Raw genomic sequence first — 25,546 nt, 5'->3', positions numbered from 1 at the left:
ATGATATGTAAGGTTCCTGGTGTTCCTGGGGAGATCCGAGGTCTCTCCCACGCTACCAGAACGGTCGATGGACTTTGCTGTTCCCGTTTTCGGTGAGTCGGGTAACAATCACTATGGAGAAAACAAGTTGGACTTCCAGCCCTAGCATACGAGACGGTTAGAACGGTTTCACTTATGGAACATTTAACTACCTCTTATCTTCTTTCAAACACAGCGGATCGATTCCGGTCACCAGAACTATGCTCTCTTTTGCACGTGTCTTATTATGTATATGCTTTCACAGATTCACTCAAATATTACTATATTGGATTTTGTATTTATTTTATAAGGTTCAACTATGAGCAGTTAAACTAACAAATTATAGCGTAATATGAATAGGACAAGAACATGGATTACACTAGTCAACACTAGAATTAGGCTGTGGCCCAAAATTTAGATTCTTATACATTTCGGGGTTTAAAATTTTTTAAAGAACTATGTTTTTATACCCGTACTCAAAAAAGAGTTAAGGGGTATATTAGATTTGTGGTAAAAGTGGATGTGTGCAACGCAGAGAAGGAAACGTTTCCGACCCCATAAAGTATATATATTCTTGATCAGCATCAATAGCCAAGTCTATATAGCCATGTCCGTCTGTCCGTCCGTCTGTCCGTCTTGATGAGCGCCTGGATCTCAGAGACTATAAGAGCTAGAGAAACCAAATTTGGTTTCCAGACTCATGTGATATCACACTGCTACAAGTGTATTTCAAAATTTTGCCCCGCCCCCTTCCTCCCCCTTCCGCCCACACAAAGGATGAAAATCTGTGGCAGGCACAATTTTAAAGATACGATAAAACTAAAACTGCAACCAGATATAAGATACTGAAGTTATGTAAAATATAGAAGCACTACCTCTGAAAAAAAACATGAAAAAAATACCAGCTTTTAAAAAATTCTTAAAAAAAAACTACACCATAAAATAAAACCACAATTCGTTACAAAATTTTAAACCCCGAAATCTATAAGAACGAGAAGGAACGTGCGAGTCGCTTCTGGGGACGCGACTCTACTTATACCCGTACTCAGTCAGTATATACATTTTAGAGCATATGATTTTTTAGAATTTTAGAATTAAAAAAAAAAAATTTTACATTTTACATTTTTTTGCTACATCTGCTATCTACATCTACATATACAATGTCTATTCTACATCTAACATGTAGATTGTACATGCTCCATTTAGATTCTACATCTCCTCCGCTAGGGGTTGCTCGCGCACTGAACGCGGCAGAGTGTGCGAGCGAGAAAGAGAATCAGTAGCGTCAGCAGCGCTGGAGAAGGAGAGGGAACCAACAGAAAATTAATTTCTTCATTCTGGCTATAATTATAATCCGATCTAGTTCAGATTCGGAAATCTGGTAGATATGGGCATTTTCTACGATACTGCGTTTTTAGTTTTATCGTATCTTTAAAAATGTGCCTGCCACAGATTTTCGTCCTTTGTGGGGGCGGAAGGGGGCGGGGCGAAATTTTGAAATACACTTGTAGCAGTGTGATATCACATGAGGCTGGAAACCAAATTTGGTTTCTCTAGCTCTTATAGTCTCTCAGATCTAGGCGCTCATCAAGACGGACAGACGGACAGACGGACGGACGGACGGACAGACGGACATGGCTATATCGACTCGGCTATTGATGCTGATCAAGAATATATATACTTTATGGGGTCGGAAACGTTTCCTTCTCTGCGTTGCACACATCCACTTTTACCACAAATCTAATATACCCCTTAACTCTTTTTTGAGTACGGGTATAAAAAGTTATTTTGGGCTACAGCCTAATTCTAGTGTTGACTAGTGTAATCCATTAATTGACATTTCCAAGCTTTTATTGTTTTAGTTTGAGTGTTCCTTCTGAACGTTGAATCACGTGTACCTAAAACATCTGTGCAAATGTGTTTGTATGGCACATAGGGGAGTAGGAAAGATCCCACGACATTCCGGCGAGCTAGTTAGAGCATAGCTAGAGGTACACATTCCGAAATCCTGCTATACCATCGGTGTATGACCATCTAGATTGTATTAACCAGAAACATCGGTACTTACTATCTCACACCTCTTAATTCCGCACATTACAATGTATATGTTAATGTGCAATTTCAAATAAATCAAACAATTAACATCTTTTATTTTTATATATGTATTGTATATATGTATTAATTGTCCACCCCCACCCACTCTGCCCATTTATGTTGCGGCAAGTCAGCTCAGGTTGCTACATCAGCCCTGAAAACAAAACGAAAAACCATTTTAGGTTCAAGCGGCCAAACGACGCCAAATTAATGCACCTATACACATATAAAAAACCATAATTCTTTAAAAAAATTTAAAGCCCCATATCTATCAGAAAAAGTCGGGTTGGATCCTTGAGGAAAAAAAGGTCGATTTTGTCGAGTAGTGTAATCAAAAGCAACAAATATACTTACACAAATTGCGATTATTTTCAGAAAACAATTTTTCATACAAAAAGGTATAAAAACAAAATCTATCATAAAATGTTCTGTTCTACAGAATGACACAAAATGAAATGAAATAGCCGTTCAAACATACATTTTTAGACCAACAAAAAATGTACATACATTTTTAGACCAACAAAAAATGTTGATTAATTTTCGAGGAACTTTTATAGAAAAGTACAAATTTGTTTTTGCAAACCAGGCCACATTCTCTGGCTATCATTTAAAAAAAACAGCATGCAATTTGGTGCACGCGTTACGGAGATAGCCGCTTACACACAGTTTTTTTCTACAAATTTATAATAAAGATTTTCTACTAAAACAAAATTTTTGTTTAACAAATTTTTCTACATTTTTGTTTGATGGGTGTAGACGTTTAAGTCTACGTGGGATTTGACGGTGTTGTAGTCCTATGGCTGCTTCATTTGGGTGATTCGACAGCCGATCATTATATCGGCTGCTGTGATGGTTTAATTGATCCACGATTTTTGGGATGTGGAGATCTGTTTCAAGCATAGTGGTCCGTACAAACCAAAGGAGCACCTACCATCGCCCTAAGGGTCTTCGCTTTCATTACTCTTATTTTGTTAAGATGTGTTTTCGCTGCACATCCCCATACTTGAATGGCATATGTCCATATGGGAATAATCATTGCCTTTTTGAGCAAGACTTTGCTACGTAGGGGTGGTTTGCTTTTTTATACCCGTACTCAAAAAAGAGTTAGGGGTATATTAGATTTGTGGTAAAAGTGGATGTGTGTAACGCAGAGAAGGAAACGTTTCCGACCCCATAAAGTATATATATTCTTGATCAGCATCAATAGCCGAGTCGATATAGCCATGTCTGTCTGTCCGTCCGTCCGTCCGTCTTGTTGAGCGCCTGGATCTAGAGATTACACTAGTCAACACGATTTTTCCTCAAGGAACAAAACGAACTTTTTCTTAAAGATTTGGGGCTTAGAAATGGTTTGATGATAATTTTTTTTTTCTATGGCAGAACTTTTTTTTGAAGAATTTTTGAAAACTGGTATTTTTTTTAAAGCTTTTTTCAGAGGTAGCGCTTATTTTTTTCACATAGCTCTAGTATCTTACGTCTGGTTGTAAAGAACTTTGCTATTTTGAAAAGATAGCTTCAAAAATTGTAGTGTATTTCAAAATTTCGGCCCGCCCTTTTCCGACCCCACAAAGGAGGAAAATCTGTGACAGGCACAATTTTAAAGATACGATAAAACTAAAAACGCAGTATAGTAGAGAATGCCCACATCTACAAGATTGCCGAATCTGAGAGAATGCACATATCTAGCAGATTGCCGAATCTGAATCAGATCGGATCATAATTATAGCCACAATGAAGAAATTTTCTCCTGCAAGAGATCCGCTACCTATCTCTTTCTCGCTCGCACACTCTGCCGCGTTCAGTGCGCGAACAACCCCTAGCGGAGGCGATGTAGAATATGAATGGTACATCTATAATCTACATTTTAGATGTAAAATATACATTGTAGATGTGGATAACAGATGTAGCCAAATTAATGTAAAATGTAAAATTTTTATTTTTAATTTTAAAATTTAAAAAAATTATAAGCTCAAAAATGTATATACTGACTGAGTACGGGTATAAGTAGAGTCGCGTCCCCAGAAACGACTCACACGTTCCTTCTCGTTTTGTTTAATAGCCAATGCAATTTTTTAGCTTATTTTGGCATTTAATGACACTAGTCAACACGATTTTTCCTCAAGGAACAAAACGAACTCTTTCTTAAAGATTTGGGGCTTAGAAATGGCTTGATGATATTTTTTTTTTCTATGGCAGAACTTTTTTGTTTTTAAAGAATTTTTAAAAACCTGGATTTTTTTTAACCTTTTTTCAGAGGTAGCGATTGTTTTTTTCACATAACCCTAGTATCTTACGTCTGGTTGTAAAGAACTTTGCTATTTTGAAAAGATAATTAAAACACCTAGAAGTTGAGCCTAAACACTTTGTGATTTCAACTTACCGTCTGGGAAATATAAAGCATTGAAATGCAAAAATGATGATTTTTGTGCGGTATTTTTTACGAAATTTTGACTTTAAAAACTCAGGAAAAACGGTTTCGGCAGCTAAAAATTATTTCATGCATACAACCATATATTTTGGAGTGTTACACGTACACACATATGTACATGCGGCCAAACGCCGTTGGTCCCAGAGCCGAAGACCTATGACCGTACGCTGAAACCTCAGCTACGCCACTTTCGATGTATGAACGGCAAATCTATATACTGTATGGTTAGTGGCAGTATTCAGATAAACAACAAAAAGGTTGGTATATATTAGAAAAGTATCCAAAGGTATTTGCTTGTATGGCTGGTATGTTTCTACACCCCTCGAAAATTATATCAATTTGATATATTTTTTGCCAGCACACACGAAGCAAAAATTGCGATATGAGAACAAAAAACCAAATGAAATATTTAAATAATGAAGACAAATAGAATCTAATTAATGCAGCATTATATGAAAGACAATAATATCCATATATATTTTAAATTATTTTCATAAATATAAAACAAATATTGCTTTCAAAACATTTTGTCTTTACGGTGAACTATGTGTAAAAAGAACGCTTTTGGTGCATAAACTCTAGGTTTTAAGATATTGACTTGAAATTTTTTTTTCGTGTATAATATGAAGTTAAATAAAATTTTAGTTTTGTTTGTTTTTTAATTTGAATACCCGCACAGTGGGTAAAAATTAATTTTTAATTAAATTTTTGTCAAAAATTTTAATTTCCATTACATTTAGTAAGACATGCTTATACAATGCTTAAAAAAAATAAAATTTACTTCAGCTATATATTTGTGATCCTTTGTAAAAACGCTGAAAATAAATGTTGTGACATTTTTGTAAAAACTACAAAATTGAAGCTTATAATATTTCTTTCTTCATTTATTTTAGTTTTCAATTTCGTCTGGTATCTCTTCCTCTAAATCTATTTCAAAGGTATCAATTCCATCATCGGCACCATATTCTTCATCTGTATCATCTTCGCACAAATTTTTTGGGCTACCTCCTTTGTGGCCAACACTTAAGGATATGATTGGCGAATCCAAAAAATCTGCCATATTGTCAACCCGGCTACATTTTCTGGTATGATATTTTCCGTCAGCCTTGAAATGTTAATGTCTTGCTTCTGATGCACTTTCTTCCAGGAATATAATAGCCAACAGGAACAATTGATTTTTTAATGATTACACTACTCAACAATATTGAACTTTTTTTTTGCGCTGTGTACCAAAATGACTTTTTCTGATAGATTTCGAAATGTAAAAATATTTTTAGTACTTTATTTATGTTTATTTTTTTTTCAACCTTTCCCGAGTTTTTAAAGTCAAAATTTCGGGAAAAAATACCGCAAACAAATTATGAAATTTGAATTGGAAAACTTAATATCTTCCAGACGTTAAGCTGCAGATATAAAGCGCCTGGGTCGGACTTATAGCTGCATTTGTCAGCTTTTCAGAACTGCAAAGTTCTATGCAACCAGATATAAGATACTTCAGTTATGTGAAAAATAGGAGCACTTTTTCAAAAAACGAGAAGGAACGTGCGAGTCGCTTCTGGGAACGCGACTCTACTTATACCCGTACTCAGTCAGTCAATATATTTTTCATTTTGATTGAATTTTTTCGGCAATCTGGTAGATATGTTAATTGTCTACGATACTGCGTTTTTAGTTTTAGCGTATCTTTAAAATTGTGGCTGTTGAGCTACTCAGCTTTTTCAATGGCGTAGTTTTGCGATATTTTTATTAACGAGACGATGGTTGTTCAGATTAAATATGGTTTATTGTTGTAAACAGTATAGAAGGCGATACAGAGTCAAAGGGATAGCGAAAGGTTCGAGTTCGGTTGACGACGAGTCGGTTGGAGAGTTAGCTGGATTCAAGACGGGGTCCGATTGTAGACGCGGGGGTCGGTACAAGACGGTGTCGGATTGAATAGCTCGATTCCAAGACGATGTGCAGTGGTTGCTAGATCCAGACTGAATCAAAGGGCAGGCGGCCGAATTGCCTGTGCCTTAATGAGAGCGAGAGAGCGACAGATCGAGAGAGTATTAGCAAAGCAAAGGAAAGAAAGAAAGGCGCGAGATGAAGAGGCGAAAGAGAACGGATGCATAGGCTGCTGCCGTGCGGGAGCATTAATGCGTGCATGAGTTTGTAGGTAGATGACAATTTAGTACAGTGGGCAGTGCAAACAACGAACAATAATAAGGATTTACTCTACTGCTGCACCACTGCTATAATCTATGCATTTGTCCACTATTTGGCTGCGTAACCAAACACCATCCAAGAAAAATAAAGTAATACCAAAATTTTTAAATTTTGAAATCTATTTTTTCATGTTTTAGGTTTGGTTAACGAATTTTAGCTTAAAAAATAAATTACGACCTTATACTCCAAATCCAATACGGTGCAAGAACTGAAAAATCTTTTGACAGAACATTAAACACTGCACCAAACAGCTCATATGCTCCAACTGCAACTTGCCCACACACGAAAGCAATTGTACAATGTACATGTCTTCAGTAGATCAACTGCGAAGGAGTTGCTTCTGCCTCCAGCAAAAAATGCTCAAAGTTTATCAAGCAAAAAAAAATTCTAAAGACTCAGTGTCAGACCAAATGCACCTATAAGAAAGCCAAGCTGACCTACAATTCATTAAATCATTATCCCAATTAAACTACTGCCCGCTCATATGCTGACGTAGCAAGCAACGCAAGCCAAATAACAAACCCAAAATTAACTTCAACTGAAATGAACAAAAGAAAACCTATCAGTGAAAAGAACAACAACACTACTAATTATCAAAAAATCGAACTTTTATAAAACCAACCACAAAAGCAATCACAAATAAAACTTTTATAGAAAAGTACAAATTTGTTTTTGCAAACCAGGCCACATTCTCTGGCTATCATTTAAAAAAAACAGCATGCAATTTGGTGCACGCGTTACGGAGATAGCCGCTTACACACAGTTTTTTTCTACAAATTTATAATATAGATTTTCTAATAAATCAAAATTTTTGTTTAACAAATTTTTCTACATTTTTGTTTGATGGGTGTAGACGTTTAAGTCTACGTGGGATTTGACGGTGTTGTAGTCCTATGGCTGCTTCATTTGGGTGATTCGACAGCCGATCATTATATCGGCTGCTGTGATGGTTTAATTGATCCACGATTTTTGGGATGTGGAGATCTGTTTCAAGCATAGTGGTCCGTACAAACCAAAGGAGCACCTACCATCGCCCTAAGGGTCTTCGCTTGCATTACTCTTATTTTGTTAAGATGTGTTTTCGCTGCACATCCCCATACTTGAATGGCATATGTCCATATGGGAATAATCATTGCCTTGTTGAGCAAGACTTTGCTACGTAGGGGTGGTTTGCTTTTTTATACCCGTACTCAAAAAAGAGTTAAGGGGTATATTAGATTTGTGGTAAAAGTGGATGTGTGTAACGCAGAGAAGGAAACGTTTCCGACCCCATAAAGTTTATATATTCTTGATCAGCATCAATAGCCGAGTCGATATAGCCATGTCTGTCTGTCCGTCCGTCCGTCCGTCTTGTTGAGCGCCTGGATCTAGAGATTACACTAGTCAACACGATTTTTCCTCAAGGAACAAAACGAACTTTTTCTTAAAGATTTGGGGCTTAGAAATGGTTTGATGATAATTTTTTTTTTTCTATGGCAGACTTTTTTTTTGAAGAATTTTTGAAAACTGGTATTTTTTTTTAAAGCTTTTTTCAGAGGTAGCGCTTATTTTTTTCACATAGCTCTAGTATCTTACGTCTGGTTGTAAAGAACTTTGCTATTTTGAAAAGATAGCTTCAAAAATTGTAGTGTATTTCAAAATTTCGGCCCGCCCTTTTCCGACCCCACAAAGGACGAAAATCTGTGACAGGCACAATTTTAAAGATACGATAAAACTAAAAACGCAGTATAGTAGAGAATGCCCACATCTACCAGATTGCCGAATCTGAGAGAATGCACATATCTAGCAGATTGCCGAATCTGAATCAGATCGGATCATAATTATAGCCACAATGAAGAAATTTTCTCCTGCAAGAGATCCGCTACCTATCTCTTTCTCGCTCGCACACTCTGCCGCGTTCAGTGCGCGAACAACCCCTAGCGGAGGCGATGTAGAATATGAATGGTACATCTATAATCTACATGTTAGATGCAAAATATACATTGTAGATGTAGATAACAGATGTAGCCAAATTAATGTAAAATGTAAAATTTTTATTTTTAATTTTAAAATTAAAAAAAATTATAAGCTCAAAAATGTATATACTGACTGAGTACGGGTATAAGTAGAGTCGCGTCCCCAGAAACGACTCACATGTTCCTTCTCGTTTTGTTTAATAGCCAATGCAATTTTTTAGCTTATTTTGGCATTTAATGACACTAGTCAGCACGATTTTTTCCTCAAGGAACAAAACGAACTCTTTCTTAAAGATTTGGGGCTTAGAAATGGTTTGATGATATTTTTTTTTTCTATGGCAGAACTTTTTTGTTTTTAAAGAATTTTTAAAAACTTGGATTTTTTTTTAACCTTTTTTCAGAGGTAGCGATTGTTTTTTTCACATAACCCTAGTATCTTACGTCTGGTTGTAAAGAACTTTGCTATTTTGAAAAGATAATTAAAACACCTAGAAGTTGAGCCTAAACACTTTGTGATTTCAACTTACCGTCTGGGAAGTATAAAGCATTGAAATGCAAAAATGATGATTTTTGTGCGGTATTTTTTACGAAATTTTGACTTTAAAAACTCAGGAAAAACGGTTTCGGCAGCTAAAAATTATTTCATGCATACAACCATATATTTTGGAGTGTTACACGTACACACATATGTACATGCGGCCAAACGCCGTTGGTCCCAGAGCCGAAGACCTATGACCGTACGCTGAAACCTCAGCTACGCCACTTTCGATGTATGAACGGCAAATCTATATACTGTATGGTTAGTGGCAGTATTCAGATAAACACCAAAAAGGTTGGTATATATTAGAAAAGTATCCAAAGGTATTTGCTTGTATGGCTGGTATGTTTCTACACCCCTCGAAAATTATATCAATTTGATATTTTGCCAGCACACACGAAGCAAAAATTGCGATATGAGAACAAAAAACCAAATGAAATATTTAAATAATGAAGACAAATAGAATCTAATTAATGCAGCATTATATGAAAGACAATAATATCCATATATATTTTAAATTATTTTCATAAATATAAAACAAATATTGCTTTCAAAACATTTTGTCTTTACGGTGAACTATGTGTAAAAAGAACGCTTTTGGTGCATAAACTCTAGGTTTTAAGATATTGACTTGAAATTTTTTTTTCGTGTATAATATGAAGTTAAATAAAATTTTAGTTTTGTTTGTTTTTTAATTTGAATACCCGCACAGTGGGTAAAAATTAATTTTTAATTAAATATTTGTCAAAAATTTTAATTTCCATTACATTTAGTAAGACATGCTTATACAATGCTTAAAAAAAATAAAATTTACTTCAGCTATATATTTGTGATCCATTGTAAAAACGCTGAAAATAAATGTTGTGACATTTTTGTAAAAACTACAAAATTGAAGCTTATAATATTTCTTTCTTCATTTATTTTAGTTTTCAATTTCGTCTGGTATCTCTTCCTCTAAATCTATTTCAAAGGTATCAATTCCATCATCGGCACCATATTCTTCATCTGTATCATCTTCGCACAAATTTTTTGGGCTACCTCCTTTGTGGCCAACACTTAAGGATATGATTGGCGAATCCAAAACATCTGCCATATTGTCAACCCGGCTACATTTTCTGGTATGATAATGTAATGTCTTGCTTCTGATGCACTTTCTTACAGGAATATACTAGCCAACAGGAACAATTGATTTTTTAATGATTACACTACTCAACAATATTGAACTTGTTTTTTGCGCTGTGGACCAAAATGACTTTTTCTGATAGATTTCGAAATGTAAAAATATTTGTAGTACTTTATTTATGTTTATTTTTTTTCAACCTTTCCCAGTTTTTAAAGTCAAAATTTCGGGAAAAAATACCGCAAACAAATTATGAAATTTGAATTGGAAAACTTAATATCTTCCAGACGTTAAGCTGCAGATATAAAGCGCCTGGGTCGGACTTATAGCTGCATTTGTCAGCTTTTCAGAACTGCAAAGTTCTATGCAACCAGATATAAGATACTTCAGTTATGTGAAAAATAGGAGCACTTTTTCAAAAAACGAGAAGGAACGTGCGAGTCGCTTCTGGGAACGCGACTCTACTTACACCCGTACTCAGTCAGTCAATATATTTTTCATTTTGATTGAATTTTTTCGGCAATCTGGTAGATATGTTAATTGTCTACGATACTGCGTTTTTAGTTTTAGCGTATCTTTAAAATTGTGGCTGTTGAGCTACTCAGCTTTTTCAATGGCGTAGTTTTGCGATATTTTTATTAACGAGACGATGGTTGTTCAGATTAAATATGGTTTATTGTTGTAAACAGTATAGAAGGCGATACAGAGTCAAAGGGATAGCGAAAGGTTCGAGTTCGGTTGACGACGAGTCGGTTGGAGAGTTAGCTGGATTCAAGACGGGGTCCGATTGTAGACGCGGGGGTCGGTACAAGACGGTGTCGGATTGAATAGCTCGATTCCAAGACGATGTGCAGTGGTTGCTAGATCCAGACTGAATCAAAGGGCAGGCGGCCGAATTGCCTGTGCCTTAATGAGAGCGAGAGAGCGACAGATCGAGAGAGTATTAGCAAAGCAAAGGAAAGAAAGAAAGGCGCGAGATGAAGAGGCGAAAGAGAACGGATGCATAGGCTGCTGCCGTGCGGGAGCATTAATGCGTGCATGAGTTTGTAGGTAGATGACAATTTAGTACAGTGGGCAGTGCAAACAACGAACAATAATAAGGATTTACTCTACTGCTGCACCACTGCTATAATCTATGCATTTGTCCACTATTTGGCTGCGTAACCAAACACCATCCAAGAAAAATAAAGTAATACCAAAATTTTTAAATTTTGAAATCTATTTTTTCATGTTTTAGGTTTGGTTAACGAATTTTAGCTTAAAAAATAAAATACGACCTTATACTCCAAATCCAATACGGTGCAAGAACTGAAAAATCTTTTGACAGAACATTAAACACTGCACCAAACAGCTCATATGCTCCAACTTCAACTTGCCCACACACGAAAGCAATTGTACAATGTACATGTCTTCAGTAGATCAACTGCGAAGGAGTTGCTTCTGCCTCCAGCAAAAAATGCTCAAAGTTTATCAAGCAAAAAAAAATTCTAAAGACTCAGTGTCAGACCAAATGCACCTATAAGAAAGCCAAGCTGACCTACAATTCATTAAATCATTATCCCAATTAAACTACTGCCCGCTCATATGCTGACGTAGCAAGCAACGCAAGCCAAATAACAAACCCAAAATTAACTTCAACTGAAATTAACAAAAGAAAACCTATCAGTGAAAAGAACAACAACACTACTAATTATCAAAAAATCGAACTTTTATAAAACCAACCACAAAAGCAATCACAAATAAAATCGCTGACCCGTTACCCGCGGACAAAAACAGTATACAAGCAAAAAGACCGAAAACAACAAACGACAAACTCATTAAACTACTAATTCTCACTCTTCCTACACCGATTCATCCCCCCCATCACATCTTCGTGAAGGTAGCTTAAAATTAATTTTTGTCCCACAAATTATAATGTTCGATGCTGTGCGGAAAATGATTAAGCAATATCGTCATGTCACATACCGTGAGATTAAGGTATCCTTGGGCATTAGTATGACGCCCATGTATAAGATTTTCCATGATCACCTTGTGGTGATCAACCGTTAACCGTTAAATTAATTCGCGAAAAAGCGCTCGGGGTAGGCATGGGTACTAGTGATCGTGCTGCCCATGAATTCCATCCAATCGTGTAATAAAGATTAATAGTAATAATAGAAAAGAACAAATGTCAACGTTTAAGAGCACTGCAATTGCTCAGCGCCCGATACTGTCGACCCACTGCGACAAGCCCCACCTCTCCCAACCAATAAGTTCAAAAAATGCTAACGGAGCGTTAATTCAGACTGGGCTCGATCGCTATGTGCAAATCAAAAGAAAATTGAGCCCACAAAATGTGAAGAACAACAATGCAGCTAAAATAACTAAAATAACCGAGAACACTGTGCCACATAAGGCACTAGCAAACAATAGATTTGCGATACTAAGTGTCCCAAATGAAGATGAGATCGCCCAAACACCCAAGGCCAAAAAATTAAGACCGCCACCTATTTATGTTCGACAGGCAAACTGTGCTGAGCTGGTCAAAAAAATAACTGATACAATCGGCGCAAACACATTCTATGTCACGTCCATAAAAAGGGGTAACATAAATAAAACAAAAATACAAGTCAATGACGAACAAAACTATCGATCAGTTGCGAAATACCTCGAAAATTAAAAAAATGAATTACTGCACCTACCAACTTAAAAGTAGCAAAGGATTAAAAGTGGTTATCAAAAGAATCGAACCAATAGTCCCAATCAATGAGATAATAGATGGACTTAACGATAAGGGCTTCGAAGTCAAAATGGCTATGAACATAATAAATAGAAATAAAATTCCCCAGCCAATGTTCAAAGTAGAACTGACACCTGAAAGTATGCATATAAGTAAAAATGAAGTTCAGCCAATATACAAGCTTCAATATCTACTGCACCGTAGGATCACCGTTGAGGAACCACACAAACGAAATGGTTCGGTCCAATGCACAAATTGCCAGGAATATGGACACACGAAAACCTATTGCACTATACGGGCAGTCTGCGTTGCCTGTGGTGATGTTCATCTCACTGAGGCCTGCCCCGTAAATAAGGAGGATCCATCTGCCAAAAATGGTGCAACTGTGGGGGAAACCATACTGCCAACTATAGAGGTTGTCCTGTCTATAAAGAATTCAAAAATCGCCTAAAACAACAAATAACTGCAGCTCGAAACCCGGTCGTCCGATAAAACTTACCATATATACCATCAACTACGACTAAGTTACAACAACGGGTCGTACGCCTCAGTCTCTAAGCCGACACTTCAACCAACCACAGATGGAATAATGCAGAATCAGGCATCAAATCAGATCCCAGAAATCTCTGCCCAACATACCCCTGCTTATCCATCCCAATTGCCTAGTGGAATTGAGTCAATGCTGATAACTATAACAAACACAATGGTACCAATACAACAAACGATGCATGAGCTTATGCGCAACCAAAATCTCCTCCTGGAGCTCCTAACCAAACAGAAATCCGTTTAAATGTCCTGTCTAAATATATGTTTCTGGAATGCAAATGGCATTTCGCAGCACAAATGCGAGCTCTTACAGTTCCTCGCTCAACACGACATTGACGCCATGCTCATATCAGAGACTCACCTAACAAATAAAAACTATTTTCACCTCGATGGCTATAACTTCTATGCGACAAATCATCCCGATGGTAAGGCACATGGAGGTACTGGCGTTCTGATCAAGAATCGCATTAGGCATTATCCATTGCCTTCATTTGCTACACCTTATCTACAGGCAACAGCAATTCATATTGATTTTCAGAGCGGCTACCTAAACCTAGCCGCAGTATACTGCCCACCACGCTTCTGCATTTCCGAAACAGAATTTGTAACATTCTTCGACCTACTAGGTGACCGATTTATAGCAGCTGGTGACTACAATGCCAAGCACACCCATTGGGGATCTAGACTTACCAACCCGAAAGGAAGACAACTATATAACGCTATAATAACCCCACGAAACAAGCTAGACTTTATCTCTCCGGGCAAGCCCACATATTGGCCCACAGATCCAAACAAGCAACCCGACTTGATTGATTTTGCAGTTACACGAAGGGTGCTGCAAGCTCAGATTAATGTAGATCACTTAACAGATCTATCATCGGATCACGACCATCCACAGCTTTCGGAACGCCCACACTTTCTAACTTCTAGCAAAACAGATTGGCTCAAATACAGGAAGTACATAAGCTCTCATATTGATAGCTGCCCAAAAATTAATTGTAAAGATGACATTGATAGGTCAGTCAAAGCATTGGTTTCCTCAATGTCACTGGCGGCAAAACACTCAACACCAATATTAGCATCTAATAAACTTTCCAACAGCAGTCGTATTTCTAGGCACATCGAAGTGCTGCTACGCGATAAAAGAAGGCTTCGCCGAGAGTGGCAAGCACACAGATCACCTGCATCGAAAGAACGGCTAAAAATAGCCAACCACCTACTACGCAGAGCCCTAGAAGATGAAAAAAAACGGGCTCAAATATCCTATATGGAGCAACTCTCCCCAACTAGCAAACGATTCCCACTGTGGAAAGCAAAATCAGGCGTATGCCCACCAATCGAGAGTGAATCACCTTTGCGTACACAAACAGGAGAGTGGGCTCGCAGCAACAAAGAGAAGGCAAATACATTTGCCGTCCATCTAGAAAACGTCTTCAAACCGCACCCAGCAACGAATAGCTTTGTGCTCCCACCAACCAACAATCCCGAAGCTACTCCGCCTATCGTATTCCAATCAGGAGAAGTCACAAGGGTCATTAAAGACCAAATCTCAAAGCAAAAGAAAGCTCCGGGCCACAATTTCATCTCTCCTAAAATGATCATAGAATTGCCGAGCTGTGCAGTGTATTTCCTTACTGTGATATTCAACAGCATGATGAAATGGGGCTATTATCCTCAAGAATGGAGGAAATCAGTCATTACAATGAATGGATCATCAGACCTATCAGCCTACTGCCTTGCCTATCAAAGATATTTGAAAAGCTGATCCTGAATCGTATCAAGCAACACCTACACATCAACGGTGCCATCCCAACTCATCAATTTGGAAAAACACACGAAAAACACGGAACCATTGAACAAGTAAACCGTATAACCTCTGAGATAAGAAATGCATTTGAAGGTATTGCTCCGCTGTTTTCGTGGATGTCGCCCAGGCTTCTGAGCGCGTTTGGTTGGATGGCTTAATCCACAAAATCAAAATCGGGTAAGAAAATATCCATAAAGACTTACATGTAGGATCAGTTAAAGATGAAATTGCCAAAGTGAAAGCAAAGTACCAGACCAAGCTTCAAGCCCATCCTAATAGACTTGCGCAGTCTTTAACTTGGCACACTAGCCATACACGACTCCGGCGAGGAAACCTTCCCACCCAGCAATAATACTTAGCTAGGGACGTACTCTAAGGAATTAAGTGTAATTAATTAAATAAATATATTAGGCTAAGATTTGTATACTTGTCGTAGGTCTCTAATAGGGAAGATTCGATAAATAAAATCCCGTAATAATAAAAAAAAAAGAAGGAACGTGTGAGTCGCTTCTGGGGACGCGACTCTACTTATACCCGTACTCAGTCAGCATATACATTTTTGAGCATATAATTATTTAGAATTAAAAAAAATATATTTTACATTATACATTTTTTTGCTTCATCTGTTATCTACATCTACATATATAATGTATATTCTACATCTAACATGTAGATTATACATGTACCATTTAGATTCTACATCTCCTCCGCTAAGGGTTGGTGGCGCACTGAACGCGGAAAGTGTGCGAGCGAGAAGGAAAATGAGTTGCGTTGTTTGCAGGAGGGGGCAGGGGAAGCGACTGAAAATTAATTTCTTCATTCTGGCTATAATTGTGATCCGATCTGATTCAGATTCGGCAGTCTGGTAGATATGGGCATTCTCTACGATAATGCGTTTTATCGTATCTTTAAAAATGTGCCTGCCACAGATTTTCGTCCTTTCTGGGGGCGGGGCGAAATTTTGAAATACACTTGTAGCAGTGTGATATCACATGAGTCTGGAAACCAAATTTGGTTACCCTAGCTCTTATAGTCTCTGAGATCTAGGCGCTCATCGAGACAGACAGACAGACAGACAGACAGACAGATGGCTATATCGAGTCGGCTATTGTTGCTGATCAAGAATATATATACTTTATGAGGTCGGAAACGTTTCCTTCTCTGCGTTACACACATCCACTTTTACCACAAATCTAATATACCACTTAACTCTTTTTTGAGTACGGGTATAATAAAATTTAATTCGTCCGTTTTTTCAAATAATATGTAAACTTAGAAACAAGTTCATATTGTTATTTTTTATACCTGTTCTCAAGGAAGAGTTAAGGGGTATATTAGATTTGTGGTAAAAGTGGATGTGTGAAACGCAGAGAAGGAAACGACCCCATAAAGTAGATATATTCTTGATCAGCATCAATAGCCCAGTCGATATAGCCATGTCTGTCTGTCCGTCTGTCCGTCTTGTTGAGCGCCTAGATCGCAATATCTATAAGAGCGAGGGCGACTAAATTTTGTGTTCAGACTCATGTAATATCACACTGCTACAAGTGTATTTCAAAATTTCGCCCCGAACCCTTCCGCCTCCACAAACAAAGAAAATCTGTGGCAGGCACTATTTTGAAGATACGATAAAAACAAAAACGCAGTATCGTAGAAAATGCACATACCTACCAGATTGCCGAGTCTGAATCAGATCGGATCATAATTATAGCCAGAATGAAGAAATTAATTTTCAGTTGCTTCCCCTGCCTACTTTAGCAAGAGACCCACTACTCATTCTGTCTCTCGCTCGCACACTCTGCTACGTTCAGTGCGCGAGCGCCCTCTAGCGTAAAAGATATATAATCTAAATGCTACATGTATGTATAATCTACATTTTAGATGTAGAATATACATTGTAGATGTAGATAACAGATGTAGCAAAAAAATGTAATATGTGAAATTTTTTTTTTAATTCTAAAATTCTGAAAACTATACGCTCAATTATGTATATACTGACTGAGTACGGGTGTTAGTAGAGTCGCGTCCCCAGAAGCGACTCACACGTTCCTTTTCGTTTTTTTTTGTCTGTGCGTGTGGTAGTGAATGTGAGCAGAACAAAAAAGAAAAGAAAGAGCATTGGTTAGGAATTATAGCCTGTTATAACTTATATTAGTAGTGGAGATATTCCCTGGGGAAAATATGTAACGGGGCGAAAAGGAAAACGTGCGAAGTGAGGTAACATGGTGAATTAACGCAAATTAAAGAAAAAAAGGAGAAAATTCAAAAAAAATAATAACCTCCCAGAGTAGTGGCTCCGACGGCATCAGATGGCTAAGCTCCCCAAACGTGCGAAGTGTGGTAACAAGGCTAACTAACGAAAATTTAAGAAAAAAAGAAGAAAATTCAAGAAAAATCATAACCTCCCAGTGTAGCGGCTCTGACGGCAGCAGAATGCTAAGCTCCCCAAAAGCTCCCTCAAAGCTCCCTCAAAGCTCAATTCACTATCTCTCTCTCGTTACTCTTTACGTTTTTCTTTCGCAGTTACAGGTGGAACCTAAGTATCGACGAAAGATCTTTCGGCGCTGGACCCGGTTAACCGGTTGTATGATCATGTAAGTTAGAATCCACTATAACTTTGCCTGGCCTAAGAGAATTGGCTTGTGCGGGTGAGAGTGAGTGTTATGAGCACGAGAGCGACGTGAAAAAAAAGCTCCGTTAAGGTCAAGGAACAGTTCGAACATACGATCCACACGGGCGTTAAAAGGGAACCGAAATAAAACAGTTGCAGCTTATTTTTGGCCGAGAGAATGGGCATGAAGACACCTTTGATACCCCGTACTTAAACACACTCTTTTCCATATGATGTTAGCCTTAATTAATTTGAATACTTTTGGGTTTTGGCTCTTACTATATTACTGTATATTATATATTTTATTAGATTGTATTGCATATTCATTTTGTTCTTCTTTATAATCACCCTTTCGCACCTTAGGGAATTTTCGACGACTGAAATAGTATTAGGAACAGATATACATACATAACTAGATAGAACATGAAGTATCATGGTGAAAGTTGGAATTGTTCATTTAGTCAATAAAAATAGCGTTAGTAACATGAATTAAACCTCTTTTTGGTTGGACACATGCCTGTGCCGGATGCCGCAGTCCGAGGCCCGAACGATTTTGGGAGGGATCCCTGGCGACAAGCTGGCCTATAAGGGATCATGGTAGGGTGGGCATCCGTGCCGCTGTGCACATGCAGCCCAAGATCGACCATCGCCTGACCGCTACCCCCTCTTTCTTTAATCTATCTTATTCCGTTCTTGTTGGAACTTATTTTCTTGTTTATTTGCACCCAGTGAGAACCATAGCTGACGGCCTCTTCCTAATAACCCCAGCCGACCAGAGAAAATCCGGAAGCCATCGCGTACCCCGCTCAGTAATTTGAGCAGCCCCTCCACCATTATATGATGCAGATACATATATAGATATATTAAATAGAATAAATAAGAAATAATGGCACCCAACACATAGAATACAGAAACAAAGTCTATAACAGCTAAACGACTTTAGCAGCTCCCGTTCGTTGTTGCTATGTTAACGTAACGAAATAGCAGGCGTGCTCTTAATAGAAGCCTACAGGTGAACCAGGTCTTACAGCGGCGTGGAGAACGTAGCTATTCGTGGACATAGTAAAAGCTTTCTAGTATTCCTTGTGGGACGGATATGCTTGTTTCGCTTGGAATTAGTTTTCTTGTGGACCTGAGCTATAGGCTACCAGGAATACGTGCATATCATTTCCATAAAGAAGCATATTCCGTTCGACCTATGCAGTTTGGCTGGAATAAGGAAAAATTATCAGTCAGCCTTACCGCTAAATAATTAATTCGAGCACCAATTCCGTGGGTACAGCAACCAAATTTTTTGTCTCTAGTCTGAATAATCTTTATGTTTCTCCTAACTTTCTCCTCGTCTTTAATTTTTCCTACTCCTATACCAAACAGTAAGGTGCACTGCATATCGGAACTGACACATGGATTTTCATTTTCATTTTTCAATTAAAAATGTTTGCCAAGAAAAATTGTTTTTTCGACTTTTCCTGAGTTTTTAAAGTCAAAATTTCGTAAAAAATACCACACAAAAATCATCATTTTTTCATTTCAATGCTTTATATTCCCAGACCGTAGGCTAAAATCACAAAGTGTTTGAGCTTACCTTGTAGACGTTAATTATCTTTTCAAAATGGCAAAGTTCTTTACAACCAGACGTAAGATACTAGAGTTATGTGAAAAAAATAAGGGCTACCTCTGAAAAAAGCTTTAGAAAAAATACCAGAGTTCAAAAATTCTTCAAAAAAAGTTCTGCCATAGAAAAATAAACAATTATTCTTTAAAAAATTTTAAAGTCCCATATCTATCAGAAAAAGTCGGTTTGGATCCTTGACGAAAAAAAAGTTGGATTTTGTCGAGTAGTGTATCCCAGCAAAAATGGAGTATGTTCAAATTAGGGAGGTATTGTTTATTACGAGTTATTTAATTTTTACAGTTAATAAATTTAAAGTATAGATTTGTGTGGGCTAGTTTAGTCGGTGGTGTTCTGGTCAGTTAAGTTAAGTTAAGTTTGTTTACGTCAAACTGGTTTGAAATCTTTAATTTCTTATTTATCAGTTGCCAATATGGGGATTGTGTTAGCATGCCTTTTAACTATATCTAATTGAGGTTTGTGTGGTTCTTATACATTAAAAATTGCTCACGGTTTGTGTTCTTCTGGTTTATTTTGTTTAGCTAATGTTTCTTATGAGCGTTTAGGTAGACGAAGTATATTTATTAATAAGGGTTTATTAAATGTTATACCTGCTATAACATTATGATGCTTTTTGTTAAGTTCGGCTAATATAGCAGCTCCTCCTTTGTTGAATTTGTTAGGAGAAATTTCTTAATTGAATAGAATTGTTTTTTGGCCATGGTTAACTATAATGATGTTATCTTTTTTATCATTTTTTAGAGCTGCCTATGCCCTGTATTTGTATTCATTTAGTCAACATGGTAAGTTATTTTCAGTGGTTTATTCTTTTAGAGGAGGTAAAATTCGTTAATATTTATTAATGTTTTACGTTGAATACCTTTAAACTTGTAATTATAAAAAGAGATTCATGTATATTATGATTATAATTTAAATAGTTTAACAAAAATACTAATTTGTGGTGTTAGTGATATGAATGTATTCATTTTAGATTGTGAAATATTTATCAATTTGTAGAATTAAATTTGTTAATTTAATTTCTATTAGATTAAGATGTTTTTTGTTAAGTTTATATTTTTATTAAATAATATAGTTTATTTTATTGAAATTGAATTAGTTTCATTAAATTCAATAAGAATTGTGATGACTTTTTTATTTGATTGAATAAGCTTATTGTTAAGCTATTAAGCGTTTTTAATAGCTATTTGTTTAAGGGCCTAATTTTAATAAAGGAGCCGAGAAGGTTTATTATAATATCAATTTATAAATGTTTAGTAGCGGCAGTACGCGTATTGCTAAAGGTATAAAGACCGACGGTTCTGATGATCAATAACAGAATGTGAAAGGGCAGGCGGGCCGAATTGCCCGTGCCCTAATGCAAGCGAGAGAGAGAGAGAGCAAAATAAGCGATAGAAGCTCGGGCTGCTGCTGACCCGAGTACGAGCAATAGATAGAGAGAAAGAATGCGAGAGAGCAGCATAGATGAAGAGAACGATAGCGAAAGAAAGCTGTAAACGAGATGCATATATAGCCCGCGATTCGTGTGTCACCTATTGACCGAATGTATGCGTATGTATATATGCGAAGGCAGAAAAGTTCGAGAGATTGCAAAGGCATGCAAGTGCTGGACCAGATCATGACCATTGCGAAGGCATGTTAGGGCAGACGGACCGAATTGCCCGTGCCCTACGCGATGCTACGAAATAGAGAGCGAGGGAGGGTTCGAGAGAACGAGAGAGCTGATAGATCGAGAGAGTGATATAGCGAGAGAGTGATATAGCGAGATAGTAAAGTAAAGGAGAAAGGTACGAGTCGAAGAGACGAAAGAACGGTTGCATAGGCTATTAGATTGAGTAATTATAAGCGGATACAATATTTATATGCAGTGGGCAATGCAAATAGCAAAAAAAGGTGAAATTACGCTATTTTGCGCCACTGGCTATTATTCGAGGAATTTGTTGGGGAATTTGAAGCTGGGAAACCAGACATACTCCCCCGTTGAAAGCCTGACTTTCAACAGATGCTGAAGGGTTTCACAGCCGTCGCTTGTGGCTGATTCGATGTAGCTCCTGATGCCATTTTAGCACTGCAACACGGCACCTTTGCTATGGGCCAAGAGACTGTCAACCCAGGATTAGGAGTGAGATTTGAAAGCAGCTGCAGAGTCGACATGTAGACTTCCTTCCATGGCAACCAGTAGATGTGAAGCAAGTAGGCAACTTCTAATCGACGCAAAATCAGGCATGTAACGCTAGGCCCAGGAAACGAAGAGAGAGAGCCGCCATTCAAAAGCGCCAGACAGAGCACAGCGAGATCGGCAGGCCTCTCTGTAATTAAAGATGCGGTTGTAGAATTAGTAGAGATTAAAATGTGGCCTGATATTGGCCAATATTGGGATGGACTTAGTGCAAACTGAGCTCGAAATCCATCGCGAAGACTCTGCTTGTGCGCGTTGATGAAAGTTGAAGTGTTGGTGAGCTGAGCTGGAGTCCTCTTTGGTGCGATGAATTGATGATGGCCCGCAAAGTATAAGGATGATCGGTATTGAGGTCCACATGCCAAACGAGGGGGCTCCCTCAAATCATTCAAAAGAAACCCACGCGAAGAAATATCAGTCAGACCTTTATGCCAAGACAACTTATCTTTGCCCAACCGTTGGAGAAAGATTCTGGACCATGTAGCTGCAGATCCTGCCAGTCCGAAAGCCTCAAACAGCTGCGCTTCTGTTGGCAAACCTGAACTTCTGCAGGGACGCGACAATGACGAATAGTCCAAAAACGAGAAAAAAGGCTGATCAGTAGCCGTTTCCAAAGCTAGTTCTAGTGGTGTTGGAACATCGGTGTCAATGTCCAACTTCCTACGGGAATTCACGTAAGATGCCGGAGCTCCATCAAACACAGCAGGCACGCTAGAATCACTCAATTGGAGTTGATCTCTTGGTAAAGGTGCACTTGGATTCTGCGAAGTTGTGTAAGAATCCTCCTGAAAGTGGCAGAGAGAGAGAGAGCAAAATAAGCGATAGAAGCTCGGGCTGCTGCTGACCCGAGTACGAGCAATAGATAGAGAGAAAGAATGCGAGAGAGCAGCATAGATGAAGAGAACGATAGCGAAAGAAAGCTGCAAACGAGATGCATATATAGCCCGCGATTCGTGTGTCACCTATTGACCGAATATATGCGTATGTATATATGCGAAGGCAGAAAAGTTCGAGAGATTGCAAAGGCATGCAAGTGCTGGACCAGATCATGACCATTGCGAAGGCATGTTAGGGCAGACGGACCGAATTGCCCGTGCCCTACGCGATGCTACGAAATAGAGAGCGAGGGAGGGTTCGAGAGAACGAGAGAGCTGATAGATCGAGAGAGTGATATAGCGAGATAGTAAAGTAAAGGAGAAAGGTACGAGTCGAAGATACGAAAGAACGGTTGCATAGGCTATTAGATTGAGTATTTATAAGCGGATACAATATTTATATGCAGTGGGCAATGCAAATAGCAAACAAAGGTGAAATTACGTTATTTTGCGCCACTGGCTATTATTCGAGGAATTTGTTGGGGAATTTGAAGCTGGGAAACCAGACACTTATTATTTATGTGTGTTTGTTTCTATAATTGCTTCGTTATTAATTTTTTTATAGAAAATATTATATAAGAAGAGATGAAAATATTAATAAAATAATATTAATTATTAGTCTTAAATTAGTGAGAATTTTGTTAAGTTGGGATGGTTTGGGATTAGTTTCTTATTGTTTAGTTATTTATTTTCAAAATGTTAAATCTTTTAATGCTGGTATATTAACAGCTTTATCAAATCGAATTGGAGATGTTGCTTTGTTATTAGCTATTGCTTGAATGTTAAATTATGGAGGTTAAAATTATAATTTTTATTTAGAAGTTGCTATAGCTGCACCTACTCCAGTTTCTGCTTTTTTTTTTATCTTTTAATTCCTTTTAATATTCTGTTAAAAACTTCTTGAATAGGTCAATTACTTTTATTACTATCTGGTTTGACTATATTTATAGCTGGTTTAGGGGATAATTTTGAATTTGATTTAAAAAAATTATTGCTTTGTCAACTTTGAGACAAGTAGGGTTGATGATAAGAATTTTATCGATAGGGTTTTATAAGTTTGCTATGTTTCATTTATTAACACATGCTGTGTTTAAAGCTTTATTATTTATATGTGCTGGGGCTATTATTCATAATATGAATAATTCGCTGGAAATTCGTTTAATAGGGGGTTCAAGAATTCATATACCTTTAACTTTTGCTTGTTTTAATGTCTCTAATTTAGCTTTGTGTGGGATACCTTTTTTGGCCGGGTTTTATTCTAAGGATATAATTTTAGAAGTTGTTATAATGAGAAACATTAATTTGTTTTCATTTTTTTCTATTTTTTTTTTTTACAGGGTTAACTGTTAGTTATTCTTTTTGTTTAGTTTATTATTCAATGACAGGTGATTTAAATTATGGAAGTTTAAATATGTTGAACGATGAAAGTTTAATTATATTGCGAGGGATAATAGGGATATTAATTATAAGAATTATCGGTGTTAGAGTACTAAACTGATTAATTTTTCCTAGCCCTTATATAATTTGTTTACCTTTATACATAAAATTATTGACTTTATTTGTTTGTATTTTTGGGGGTTTATTCGAGTATTAAATTTCTTTTACTACGTTGTACAATTTAAATAAATCTTTATTTATATATAATTCATCAGTATTTTTAGGGTCAATATGGTTTATAACATATATTAGAACTTGTGGGATAATTTTTTATCCTTTAAGCTATGGTCAAATTGTTGTTAAAAGATTTGTACCAAAAATTAGTAAGTTATTCTCAAACTTTATATTTTATGCATAATAATAATTTAAAAATTTATTTAATATTATTTGTATTTTGGGCTTTAATTTTATGTAATTTTTTATAATTTATTTATTCAAATAGAGTATGAGTATGACACTGAAGATATTAATCTTTTAGTTAATCATTGAATATAGTGAATTATATTTAGTAATTTATAAAAAGAATAAAATTTGTACAATAAAAATGTAATGGAATTTAACCATTAAAAGAAAAAAGTTAGCAGCTTTTACTTGATCACCATACTTCCTTAATTTGAGTTTTTACTCAATTATATCATTAACAGTGATAAGCCTCTTTTTGGCTTCAATTAAAGAAAAACGGTAAAATTACCTAAGATTAGGCCGAAACTTATTGCAATAAATCGCTTCATATTCTTTAAGGTAGATTGGATCACCAATACTTTTTGAATGCAAATCAAATGTTATAATTAACTACAACCCTGACTAATTTTATCAGTTTAATATACCTTGGTTTCATTCGTGGTATAGACCAATTAGTAGGATTAAAATAAAAATAATCGAGGTTGTAGTTCCAATAAATATATTTGAAAATTTTAGAATAATAACACTACTCGACAAAATCCAACTCTTTTTTTCCTCAAGGATCCAAACCAAGTTTTTCTGATAGATATGGGACTTTACAAATTTTTAAAGAATTATGTTTTTTTTTTCTATGAAGAATTTTTTGAAGAATTTTTGAATTCTGGTATTTTTTTGTATATTTTAGAATAATAACACTACTCGACAAAATCCAGCTCTTTTTTTTCCTCAAGGATCCAAACCAACTTTTTCTGATAGATATGGGACTTTAAAATTTTTTAAAGAATTATGGTTTTTTTTTCTATGAAGAATTTTTTGAAGAATTTTTTAATTCTGGTATTTTTTTGTATAGTGTTTTTCAAAGGTAGCGCTTCTTTTTTTCCCATAACTTGAGAGGTCCTATTTCAGGCTGAGGTATGCATCAGTCTGTCCAGGGTCCGCTACAAGAAAATTTGTAGATTGTAGGTGACTTCAGGTGTCG

The 25,546-nt window shown here is 36.7% G+C and overlaps 1 protein-coding gene and 1 pseudogene across 1 annotated transcript in view; both read left to right on the top strand.

The window, feature by feature from the left end:
* Window positions 1–24,614, top strand: LOC121405240 (annotated as a pseudogene).
* Window positions 10,197–25,546, top strand: part of LOC111078851 (putative ABC transporter ATP-binding protein BC_2655) — a 63,962-nt gene continuing 48,612 nt past the window's right edge. The window contains exon 1 of the mRNA XM_022373753.2: window positions 10,197–10,359. The gene's annotated coding sequence lies outside the window, so the exon portion shown is untranslated. The remainder of the gene's footprint in view (window positions 10,360–25,546) is intronic.

Source organism: Drosophila obscura, unplaced genomic scaffold (genome assembly GCF_018151105.1).
Source record: "Drosophila obscura isolate BZ-5 IFL unplaced genomic scaffold, ASM1815110v1 contig_87, whole genome shotgun sequence".
In the NCBI taxonomy this organism is placed as follows: domain Eukaryota; kingdom Metazoa; phylum Arthropoda; class Insecta; order Diptera; family Drosophilidae; genus Drosophila; species Drosophila obscura.
The sequence above is the reverse complement of the archived record's forward strand: the minus strand, read 5'-3'. Positions and strand labels throughout refer to the sequence as shown.